The sequence below is a fragment of the Tyto alba genome, unplaced genomic scaffold, assembly GCF_018691265.1.
Source record: "Tyto alba isolate M040663 unplaced genomic scaffold, T.alba_DEE_v4.0 Super-Scaffold_7, whole genome shotgun sequence".
NCBI lineage: Eukaryota > Metazoa > Chordata > Aves > Strigiformes > Tytonidae > Tyto > Tyto alba.
The window spans coordinates 14574035-14586595 of NW_024881328.1; the positions used below are offsets into that span (position 1 = coordinate 14574035).

General features: G+C 38.8%; 1 protein-coding gene across 1 annotated transcript in view; it reads right to left on the reverse strand.

Annotated features, from left to right (window-relative positions):
* Positions 1 to 8603, reverse strand: part of RALB (RAS like proto-oncogene B) — a 49586-nt gene extending 40983 nt beyond the window's left edge. The window contains exon 1 of the mRNA XM_032991608.2: positions 8469 to 8603. The gene's annotated coding sequence lies outside the window, so the exon portion shown is untranslated. The remainder of the gene's footprint in view (positions 1 to 8468) is intronic.
* Between the last annotated feature and the right edge of the window lie 3958 nt (positions 8604 to 12561).

A 12561-nucleotide genomic window follows, 5' to 3' on the forward strand; every position in this document is an offset into this window, starting at 1 on the left:
CTTCCCTTGTATTTGGCTTCTTACAGAGTGCCTGGAGCTGCAGTTTTGTTCCAAGACTACCCTCAGAAAAATCCCCTGCCATTATCAGACATGCTAACAAAAGAAAGAAATGTATACTTCTTCCAAAGAGAGAAGATGTAATTAACTGCCATCTATCAAAATCAGGAGAGGTACCCTTTTAGCTTGACTGAAAATTAATGTAGCTTTCCCCTGTATTGTAACTGATTGCATGTGCTGAAACCAAGCCATGGACACATCCAGTAGTACTTTTCCTCAAGCAGAAGTTTCAGATGAGATTTACATCAATCTCAATTACTTAGACAGTCTCCCTGAAGCTAAAGTAATTATTTCAACTTGTATTTAAGTGAGACCTCTCAGTTTTGATAATTCATACTTAGATTATGTTAAAGTTAATCTGATATTGTAATTCTTTCTATTGGCTTTTAATCTTCATATTAGCCCAGAATGGGGCCTCTTCCTACTGACAAATGAACTTCGCTATCAACTCCAAGGAAGAGCAACTTCTTTTCAGTCCCCATCAGCACTACACTTCCTGTACTGAAGGCAGACAGGACCCAAAATCTGAGGAATGTACTCACTTGAATTAAAAGCCTGAAAGATCGTGTATCCTCGTATGCACACAGAATTCACACTTACTGAAAGTATTTCCATAATTACAAGAAAATCATAATTCCTACAGTTGTGCAAGGAAATCCAGTCATGCATCACATGCAGATGGCCAAAGAAAAGAGAGACACAAATACAACACAAAGAATACAAATATGAAGAAAGGTATTGTCATGCATTCCTTCCCAGTGATACTTACAGCAACAGTAACTGTATTAATAGGATAGTCAAGCCCCAGAGGCTGCATGAGTCAGATCCCAGTTTAAGGACAGGCCACTGAGATGACAATCAATAGCAGCTCAGGACTGTGATTTCATGCCTCCTCCCATTCACACATTCAGACTTGGACAGTGAAGCAGGCTTGAGGGGGAGGCTGAGGGGAGCAATAGGCTGCAGGGGAACACTACTGTCCCTTCCTCCCCACTGTATGTGTCACCCCTCCCCAACAAGCAGCAAATGAGAATAGCAGTGGTGGAGGAGTGCTGCTGTTCTTACCGGCCTAACAAGGAGATAAGGCAGCAGGCTTTGTAGGACTGCTTTATTTCACACATCCAAGCACCCAAAACTCATTCAGACAGAAGCACTACAACTACTCATCTGTATCCGGGAGCTGCTCTTGCCCACCTCTCAGAAGCACGGGCAAGAATCATCCTTCCTCCTTTCCTTCTCTTTGGGATGAGTCAGAAGCTTGCTCTTTGGAATTTCCATAGAAAAGGCGGTTCAGGCCAGACAGAAGATCCTGCAGACCAGATTTGGCCAGTGGGCTGCATGTTGAACCATGCTGGTGAAGAATTTTCAAAAGTAATGCATCAGCCTGACTACATCCACTGACTGTGATGTGAGATTGGCCAACGCTAAGAGCTTTTGGAAATCACCGTCTGTATGTGGACATAAAGACTCTTAATTCAAGCCTCAGTCTTTGTGCAAACCTTCTCTTTGCAATAGGAGGACACTCTCTGATTGTAGCAGGCCTACATGATCCTATCTCTATAATCCCAGACACTGGGCAACATTATAAAGGAAATTGTCATCACCCAAGAATTTAACACATAGTTTATGGCTTTTGGAGTCATCAGTCCTTACAAGAAAGAGACAAAGACCAGTATGAACAAGCTGAAGAATTATATTGAACTCATAATCCTGACAACTGTAGCCGGTTTTATTTTTCCTTGGTTACCTCATTTGTTGTCTCAACTCTCCATTCTGGAACAGAAACCCAGTGGACAAAGCATGGGATTAGGATTAGTCATTTAACTGCAGCCTTAACAGTAGTTCCTATGTACTGTAGCAATGGGGAGATAGTTGCACAGTATTATGAAGGGAAGAGTTTTCTGTATCACAGTGCTGAGGTGGGAAAAGTACTGTTTATGATTGTGATTGATACTGTGTAGCTACAGTGTAGTTTTAGTAAGAAAAAATGCTGTAACCTAAATGTTTCTGTCATTTGGGAATATTCCTTGCTTGTAAGACTACAAGAGTAGAAGGAATGTCCATCACTCAAAAGTAAAAGGTGCCTTTTGAGTAGAAACAGGGTCTTGGCTGACTCAGACTGTGACAGCCAGGACTGAAGGAGATTGGCATTTAGATCACAGTAGTAAACTAGATGACAAAGCAGAGCTTTAAAAAGTTTCTCGAATGGAAAGGTTTAGGCTGGAAAGGAAGTGAGAGGAATGGGGAGTGCTGCTTACTAAGGGGAGGAGATAGGAAACAATGATCCTATTGTGGCAGCAGAGCTGATGAAGGTCAGAGGAGATAAGCTCTAATTTGCATGCTTTCAAAACACTCATGCAAAGTTGGTAATTTTTTAGTGAAAGATTAGGGCCAAGGGACAGTGTGGTCGGGGAGTTTGTTGTATGAATTGTAATCTACAGTGCTTTAGTTTTTCAAGTGAAAAACAGTGCCTTCAGCAACTTAATGCAAAGGATATCTGCTTTGCATTAGACTTGTCATATGCCTTCTGAAGAATTAGCTATAAACCTGCACTTTACAGGAAGCTCTGAGAAGGGTCTGTCCAAGCTGTGGTGTCTGGAGAAGTCACTACTGGACATGGAACAGGCAGCAAGGCTAACTCTATTTAAGAGATACCAAGCAGAATATTTCCACCTTGAATATGTGCTTTTGTGACCCCCAGTTGAAGACCTGTGCCCAGTCTTTAACTAGACATGAGAGGCAAGAGTCCCAAGGGCATGGGACCATAGCTGGGTCATGTGAAATTAATGGGGGGAGCCCTACAGGGGGAACCGTGTTAAGTTTCTTTTGCAGAAGTTGCTTATACCAACCTATCTCCTAGGAAACAGTATTTGTCTACATTAACATTCTTTACCTAGTACTAGATGTATAGAATGTGCTTAGGTTCACTGCTGTTTAGATTTCCCTCCTTCAGCATTCCTACAGCTTGCCAGAATGTCTGCTGCTGCAGAAACAAAGGTTAATTAAACACATCCGCCCATTAGAGCAAGGAGCAAACTTTACAATCTGGCCCAGAGCTACCTTCTTCAGCTGTCAGCACTGAAAGACACTTGGAACCACAAATTAGTCCTCAGGCAAAACTAGTTTCAGCAGAAACTGCTTGGTTTATTGAACAGGGAAGTCCTTCCCCATATTTAGAGTTGCAGCTTGTATTTGCTTTGCTGTACCTAGTTCCAGCAAGAAACATTCTAGTGGTATTTTGCGAGTTGCATGATCCAAGACTTCTGGATCTTTACAGTGCCATGATTAACACATAATAAGGAATGCTGGAAAAAATGTACCTTGCCTGCGTTGCTAACTCCACCTTTTAGAATTAATATAATTTAAGGTAACTGATATTGCATTTTTTTTTTGTTGTTACTTGTGGAATTCCTTACCTTTGTACCTTTCACTGTGTTTGCATAATGGAACTGAACTGGCCAACCTCCTCATTATGCATTTCTTTTCACTTTCTTTTCCATTTAATTTTCTGAATCTAATGTATAAGAACCATATTACCACAAATGTTTTCTCAATTCTGTGAATCAAATCTACATAATAACATATTCATTATATTAAATCTTCAGAGTAGCACTATGGCTGTACCTCAGTTTCCCACTTGCTGTTGTATGGAGAATGAAGGCAGACAGCATATGCCTTTCACAAACATGTACTGTTACCATGCCTATAATCCCTACTGCTTGAAGAACTGACATTCCTAAAATGTTTTCTTTCTGTGCTGAATCAACAGAACAAGGCTGCGATAGACCTATTAAAGAACAGTGACTAATAATGTGATTGCTAAGGTAGGCAGGACACATTGAGGTTTTCACTGAAAGCAGGATCTTAAACAAGGTTAATTATGTAAAATAGCATGATGTCTATTTAATCATAAAGGATGGCTCGTTTTCTATTCTCTTCAGTAATAGATGATGCAAGCATAACTCTCTACATCCAACATTCAAGGCCCATAATTTGTCAGAGCTCTTCTCAAATATGATACTGACCAATATTATACATATTAATGTATAAACCATTCTCATTCGGATTATCCACAAGCAATTACTAATTTTCTCAAGATGACTCATTCTTCATACCTATTAGCTGAATCATTGCTGAAAAGGATTCTCTGCCCATGAACTGTATGTGCACGTATTTTGTTTCTACTGTTTTTGTTAGTTTTGATCAGACACACAGATCACAAAGTCTTCTTTCTATTCCCAATCTGGAAGAGAATACCTAGGCACATTATATTTTCAAACCCTCTTTTCTCAAAAATATTATCTAATGTTTGATTAAAATTTTCAGCTTCTCAAACATTATTACCATTCATTGGAATGGGTTAATAACAGGAACTATTATTAGGATAAAAGAAGACATGAGTGAAGAGCCACAGAAATATTTTCAATTATCTGCATTTGCTTTCTTGGGTTTGGTTTCAAACTCTACGAAAGTCACAGACATGTCTTCTTTGTCCACTTTATACTGGACAACTACTGCCTGGTTTTCAAAAACCCCTTTGGAAGGCAGCATCTCTAGCCCTAATAGGTGGGTGCAGACACAGTACTGTCTTGCAAACTGCTCATCACTTGGCATCAGGCCATTTTCTGAAGTCTGAGAGAAAAACACTTAAGTCTCTAACTCTGAAGACAAAGTTGGAGCAGTACTCTGACCAATATTGGATAGTTGATCACTAATGACAGAGCCCTAGTGGCAAAGTTTAAAATATGCTCACGGTTAACATTTTAAAGAGAAGATAAACCCAAAAGGAAATCAACATGGTTAATTAGAAGTATTGACCCCGGAGGGGAACATCTCTTCTTGGCTTGTTACCTGGGACCTTCTGTCTAGCCCCCAATTCAGTAGGCAAGATATGACTCCTCTCTTCAAGTACAACATATTAAATTACTTTAGAGTGGTTTCCATAAATACAGCATGCCAATGCTTACTGACAGATCTTATCACCGAGCAGCTTTATTTGAATTCAGCAATGAAACAGTCACATTTTTAAGGTATTTTGTTGTTAAATTGCAACTAAGTTAGAAGGCTGCTTGCACAGCAATGCCCTAATCATTATATATGGCAAAAGTCTTTACAAAAATCTTGCAGCTGACCACAGCCTTGTGCTGCTTGTCTCACACACACCAAAAATACTATAGGATACAAAGCATTGTATAAGACTGTGTGACAGGCAGCTGTGTCTATATCCAGGTTTATCAAGGAGCAAGCCATGGTAATGTTATTTCTTCATTCCCTCTCCTGAGCCTCTTTCAGTCTTATGCCTATGTACATATTTTCTGGGCCATTTACTCTTTCCTATACTGAAGAACACTATCAACCAGTTAAGACAGGGAGGATTGGAAAAATTTACATATGTCCTATCAGCATAAACAAATATGTGGACTATACTCAGAAAAGCTATAAAGCTGCCGAAGCATACCATCAGCCTGAACACAGGTACTATTCATTTGAACATGTTTTCAAGGATTGCACCTCTTTATGTACCAGTTTATTCAGAGATGACACAGCATATAGTTCAGAACTGCACTTCTAAGCAGATATTTCTTAAGACGCAATTGCTCTTTTGTGCTTCAGGCTACATTTTCATTTAGCTATGACAGCATAATCAGCAGTCTATCTTTTGCTTTCTGTGGGGCAATAATTTTACTGTGCTCCATTAATTAAATCCATGGGTATTATTAAGTGGAACGGCTGTTCAGTGTATGAAAAAGAGCATTGCTACATTGACAGCAAAGAGATTGCTATGAGTTTTAAGCGAGTTTCTTGTGTTTTTTTTTTGTGGAGAGCTGCTTGACTGTATTTTTGAAGTTTGGGATTACTGTAAACAAAACATATTCAGCCAAAATCTGAAGCAATATTTGAACAAGAAAGATTAAAATAGTCCTAATCAGGGAAAACTTTTGCAAGTATTTCAGCTGCTTAGGTCATTAAAACATAATACTCCAACATGAAATTGAGAACAATTATTTTAGTAATTTAAGGAGTTCATTCAACTTCAGAGTTAAGTCTGACCTGATGATTCAAATACAGGGCAAGGAACCAGAAAACATAAACTCTATTTTCAGCGTTAGCACTGACTCACTGTGTGATATTAAGCAAGTCACTTAATTTAACTGTCTCACTCTCTGTCTCACCTGTAGAATGAGGGAACCTACCTCACAAGTTGTTTGTGAGATCAATTAATTAAACATTTGCTGCACACCTAACATTTCTTGGATGTAAGGTGGTGGAAAATTTATTATTAAACACATATATAAACAGGATACAAGAGCAGAGCTGGGTGGTTTCTATAAAGGAAACTCACATCCCTTTCATCTTTGAATTTTTTAAGCATGACAACAAAATAATTAACTACAGGAAAAACTGTGGGTGAAGCCCTTGAAATGAGTTTATAAATTGAAAAAAAGCATAGCTACAAACTAGACAGACCAAACTATAACTAAGAATAAAAATATATCATCATTCTTCAGTAGAGCACACAATTAAAAGACAAAGGTGAGTTTTTCTTCCCTGTGATGTATAAGCAAATTTACATCTACAGAAAGTGAAAGGCAGTAGATTTAAATCTGGAGAAAGGAAATAATGTTTCTTTAAAAACTCACAGTTTTTACTGAGCTCTTTGCTACATGACATCGTTGGAACCAAGATCTCAGTGAATTAAAAAAACCCTAAACATTTATACAGAAATGTGAATATCCACTGTGATATTCTATGAAATGAAAGTTAAAACCCCCTCATGTTGCACAGTACAAGTCAACTTATAGCTGACATGCATTTAAATGAATTCTCCTGTGAAGCCTGTTTGACAGCTGATCACTCTGGACTTACTTGCAACTATATCAGAAGCACCTAGTACATGTCGCTGTCAGAGGCAGAACCCTGGAGTAGGTGGACTGATGGTGGTCACCTCTAGTACAGAAATCTTGATGCTATTGAGGCTAGACCGAGCAGCACATGAGCACAACTTTAGCATCCTTCTATTCTCGTCATATCTGTGTTGTAGAAAATGGCAGGATTGTTCTGTCATAAAATTAGGTATATCAGCAACAGAAGAGGGTCCAGCAACTTCTAACTGAAGAGGGGTTTTTACCTCACAGTGTAGTTTAGCAGGTAACAAAAAGCAATGATTTTTACTAACATTATGCTGTGACCCTATGAGTGAGCTGATCAAAACCATAGTGAGCAAAGGAAACATGGATAAAGTATTGTGATCAGTAACATATTTGAAGGTTATGTGTTTCCTGTACAGTTGCTTGCCTCACCAAAGATGGTTTGGGGAAAGGACACAACTTATTTGCACATTTCTGAAGCCAGTTATTGTTATCTTAAATATTAACAAAAATATCGTTGCTGCTTTCTGTCGGTACCATTCAAAACAGAGTGAGGCCTTTATGTAAAGCATGTTCATAAGTATTTTACAGCTTTGGAATGAAGCTGGTGTTTGGTACTCTACCAGAGCAACATGCACAGGAAAGTTTAGATGTTCTATCCATTTAAAAGCAACATTCTAGGTTAATAAATAACATCTACAATATCATTTGGTAGATATAAATGAAAGCTGATTATTTACTTCCATTGTAATATTTTTTACACTGCAAATTTGGGATCATACTAAGTTATTCATACACCATAAATATAACTGTAAATATATTACTGGTATAGCTAACAAGTTTCTACTAAATTAGCATTGAAGAGACATCTAGACAAAAGCTTAGGCCCTCCACCAAGAATGGCAGAGCCTTTAGCTCTGTGTTTCAGAGCTGAAGACCGAGATGGAGAAGTGCAAAAATAACACCACCACCTTGGGTTATGTAGTTATACTAAAAAGAATCAATGACTCACTGTTAATGTTTGCTTGGCCTGTATGATTTAGGGATGAGTGGAGATTAGCGCAGAAAACTAGTTCTTTTATTCTCCTTTTATTTTGTTTATTACTAGCTAGTACTATTGCATTCATTAAGTCAAGTAAGATTAAGAATAAACAAGAGGTGCTTGTCATCTGGCATTAATACAACGCCATGTGCTCATGCACAGCTGTTTGTGCACACATTTTAGCAACTGTTTTTTTCCTGTTTGTTCACAGCAAATGTGTATGTTGCCTCCCACAGTAACTTGGTCCTTTCCTACACCTAGCCCACACCTTTAATCCAGTCTCTACACCCCAGAGCCTCCCGCGTTGCTGCTTTCCCTTTTCTCACCCCAGCTGGGCCAGGAATCTCCTTTCTCTTCTCACTTCAGTGATGGATAATGACAGCGAGTTCTCCTTTCACTTGTATTTGTGTCCCTAACTGCACATACATGTAAATACATAGAGAAGCGATCTTTCTCTGATACAACTTTACAAGCTAGATAGATTGATTGCTGATACTCACTGTGTTCAAAGGGTTGTTCGTCCTAGAGCAGCAATTTCTTAAGGGGTATGAATAAGGCAGGCAGGCAGATGATGGCAGAAGCAGCTCCACTACCGTATTACAGGCCAATTTACACAATGACTGTAGCTGGACTCCTCCTAGTGCCTCAGAAAGCTGCAAGAAAAGGGAAGGGCTCAGGATATGATATCATGTGCTCATTCTAAAAACAAGGAAACTGCTGTAGATGATTGAAAAAGTAACAGCTTAAAAATTCCTGAGTGGCCAATAACAGAAAATCACTTTTCTGCTTCACCTTCTCTACGCTCTTCATTGAAAAGTTTCAATAAATACAAATTACAAACTTAGAAAACAATTCTGAATGAATTCAATAAACAAACCTTTATATGGAAATGTAAATATCCACCGTGATACTCTATGAAATGAAAGAGTTAAAAACCCCTCTTGTTGCACAGTACAAGTCAACTAATAGCTGATAGGCATTTAAAAATCATTACTAGGACTAGCTTAAGAGATGTGTTACAGCTGAGCCACCTCAGAGCAATGCTTAATGTTGCCTGGTGTTGTCTGGGCTTATGTCAGATCTCAAGCTTTGAGCTCGTTATTGGGTCTGTTCAGGCAAACACACCAGTCCCCAGCATAGCTGGCTCTGCAGCCACAGCTGGGTTTGAGTAAGCAACAAGGACCCATGTGTATCCACTCCTTGGCAGTACCCCAACTCATTTATTGCCTTTTTCAGCAAAAGTAAAATCTTCTAAAGCACCTAAGTGACTTAGGAATCCAATTAATATTTTCTAAAGCAATGTAAGCAAACAGGCTTGTAAATCTCATGGAAAGTCAATGTGATTTTGTACAGATTTGCTGGGGTAAGTTTTACTCTTTACATCCCTTTCTAATTGCAAGCCTGCTTTAGAAATAATAATCCATTTACAGGGCTATATTATTATAAATTTATTTCCCAGGTCATCATTTACAGCCTTTACAAAATAAATTAATAAGCATTTGAAGCAAAGCAGATGTCCTAACTCAGTACAATTGTTCTTAACCTGAATCTAGCTTTGAAGTTCACTGTTTCTATTTCAGATCCAAAGAAGCACCTGCATGCCTGCAAGCTTGTCTGTTCTTTCCAGCTTTATCAATTGGTCTAATAAGTCACTCATTTTTCTCTCAAGTTGTCAGGATATTTTTGATTCTGTTATAAACCCATAAAACACTCTCAGAGGAAAATTTAGCACAGCCTTCAAGTACACAACATTTTTATGTTGTGTTTGGAATTGCTGAATTCTCTGTTATGGCAGTCATTGTGCTTGCCTTTCAGATTTCTTTTTATGTTAAAAATTTCCTGTGAATTTTTTCATGTAATTCATCCCAGATTCAGCATTAAGGCCACCCATGAGTGATATATTATAGTTTACCATCATTTTCAAGCTTCTGTATTGGCTTTTGGTTTAATGACTTGGATTTTGGGGAACTTCATTGTATTAAAGCAGTTTAGTGATTGGCCATTTTATGTTTTGGTATTTGTCAGTACCCTACTACTGAGCCGTACAACAGGGTGTTGCTCTTATAGCTCTATTGTTTAAATAGAAACATTTTGCTGCCAGTTTTGTTTGTGCCCTTTGTTACTGGACTTTCAATTTCAGAAACTTGTTCTATTTAAGAGGATAGTAGAAGAAAAATTCTTTATAATATAATATTTATTAAACGGATGCTGGTATTATCAATGCTTGTTTATCCAGTGGTGATGTGTCTCCCAATAAACCAGCAGCAGTAGTAAAAAAACCTGGAATACAAACCCATTTTCTGTTCCTACTCCTCTCCTGCCCCCTGACAAGGTTACTCTACCCCACGCATCTGGCTGCTGCCCCTGGGTCATTGCTCAGCCCAAGCTCTGAGGAGATGGTGTACTGACTGCATCGTGCTCCTAATCTGAATCTGCAGGAAATAAACCAGATGGTACCTTGGAATATCCCAACTGAGGATATTCTGAATACAACTCACACATTAATAACCAGGCCTTGAGTCCAGACAGATGAAGCAAGCCCAGACTAACCACAGGCATGTTGGTCTTGATTCTCTTCTTGGTTCTCTACTGATTTTAACATCCATCTAATTTCATCCTGAATTACTTCAGTGCAAACAAGATGAAAAGCAGACTAATTATGTGCAGCTCTAGTTTGTTTTGTTATAGTCTTCTTTCTTCTTGCCAGAAAACCATCTTTCTCTTAGATTCTTGTGTTCTTCCTCTTCCTATTTCCTTCCAAGATTTAGTTAGAATTATGGAATCATGAAGTAATTTTGATTAGAGGGAATCCTTGGAGAACATCTTATTCTTTACCTGCTCAAAACAGGGGTATCTTCAAAGTCAGATTAGGTTGCTTTGAGCCTTGCCTGGCCGAAGTGTGAATATCTCCAATGGTGGACATTCCAGTTTCACTGGCTAACCTGTTTAAAAGTTTGACCACCCCTACTCTGAAGTCCATATGAAGTGTAACTCACTTTCCTTTGTACATATATACAGCTGGGATGTTTCCACATGTTAACGTACAGCATCTTGTAGTAAGCCTGGATGGGGAGGTAGTTTGGACCTTCAGAAAGAGTGGGGAGGGAATTACAGTATGGGGAAATGAGGAAAATCCAAATTTTTAGTTTTATAGAAGGCAGTAGGAGAGGCAGTGGTGAGCAGGAATAAATGGTATCATGGCAGGGAGGGTGAAAAGAAAGGGCTGTTTCACAGGTCAGGCAAGGTTTTCTGTGAGAGGATAACTTTGACGATGAGAAGGCAGCAGGACCATAACTAAAATGGTCACCACCTCCAGATTTGGGTACCTCTTACATCCCGAAATAAATCTTCAACAGCATGCCATAGCTAAAAATACCTTGCCAGTTCTGGCATTAAATTGATTACAGGAGCTTGCAGATCATTTTGCTTGCTTAGGTTCCCTGTGCAATTTCAGCTGGATAGGACACTTCACATTTAAGACAGATATTTTGTTCTGCTACTGTTCTGTTCCAGAGAAAGTTGCCTTTTTGTATAAAAGAGGTACGGATCCTGCAGCATAGAAACACAGACAACACACAATATTTATACTGGAGTTTGTTTATAGATTACTCCAGTTCTGATCACAATTAATTGTCTCAGAGATCTCTGGACTAAAAGATGCTTTATAAATATATGCTAGGATTGTTCTTCATGACAATACTAAGGAGTTGGAGCAGCAGTGAGAAATTTTAGTAGTGAGAACTATGAGGTATAAATCATTTTCCAACACTAATAAAAAGGAAAAACAGAAATTGAAGAAGATATCTCTTCCTTTCCTGATTATTTAATTGCTCAGGAAACTTCAGTGTGACTGTTGAAATTGCTCCCAGGTGTCCAAGAGCAACTCTAGCACTAATTTCATTTTACAGTAGCAGAAAGCAGAGGAATATGGATGTATGAAAAGAGGGAAAAGATCTTTAAGAAGGGTGAGATGAGTATGTGTTCCTAATAACCAAAGTCTAGGCGATTTAGAGTAGGAAATCACATTTAGTGATGTAAACATGTTAACTGATGAGTCCTCACAATACCGTTGTGAAGTAGGGAAGGCTTATGCCTTGTTTTGACAGATGGAGAAACACGGACAGAGAAGGCTAAATTCTTACCAGGATGCTTGCCAGCTTCTTTCAAAGTAATTTCCAAGGAATATCTTTCCCTGCAGAAAGCTTGAAGCTACAGATGTCTTTCCAATTTTCCCTCTGTTACTATGGCAGAACAGAGACGATCATGTGTTGAAGATACTGGCCTGGCCTTTTTTGGATCTCTGATTGAACTATAATCTGAACAGAGAACAAGCAGAAACAACCTTCTTTGTATGATGACTCACTTTGCCAGAGGAAGATTAGTCAATGGAAATTTGTGTCTGCCTGTACTAGTTAGTAAATATGTACCCATCCCTGCATAAGGCCAGGGGCAAAGCACTAGGGCAGCAGGAGTGGAAGCCTGAGTTGAGTAGTCATAGCTTTTTTGCTGTTGGCACTTCAACATCAACCGAAGTAAGAGCAGAGGAGTCCTAGGCTGATTTCCAGCATTGTAACAGACCTTACGCTTGAAGAA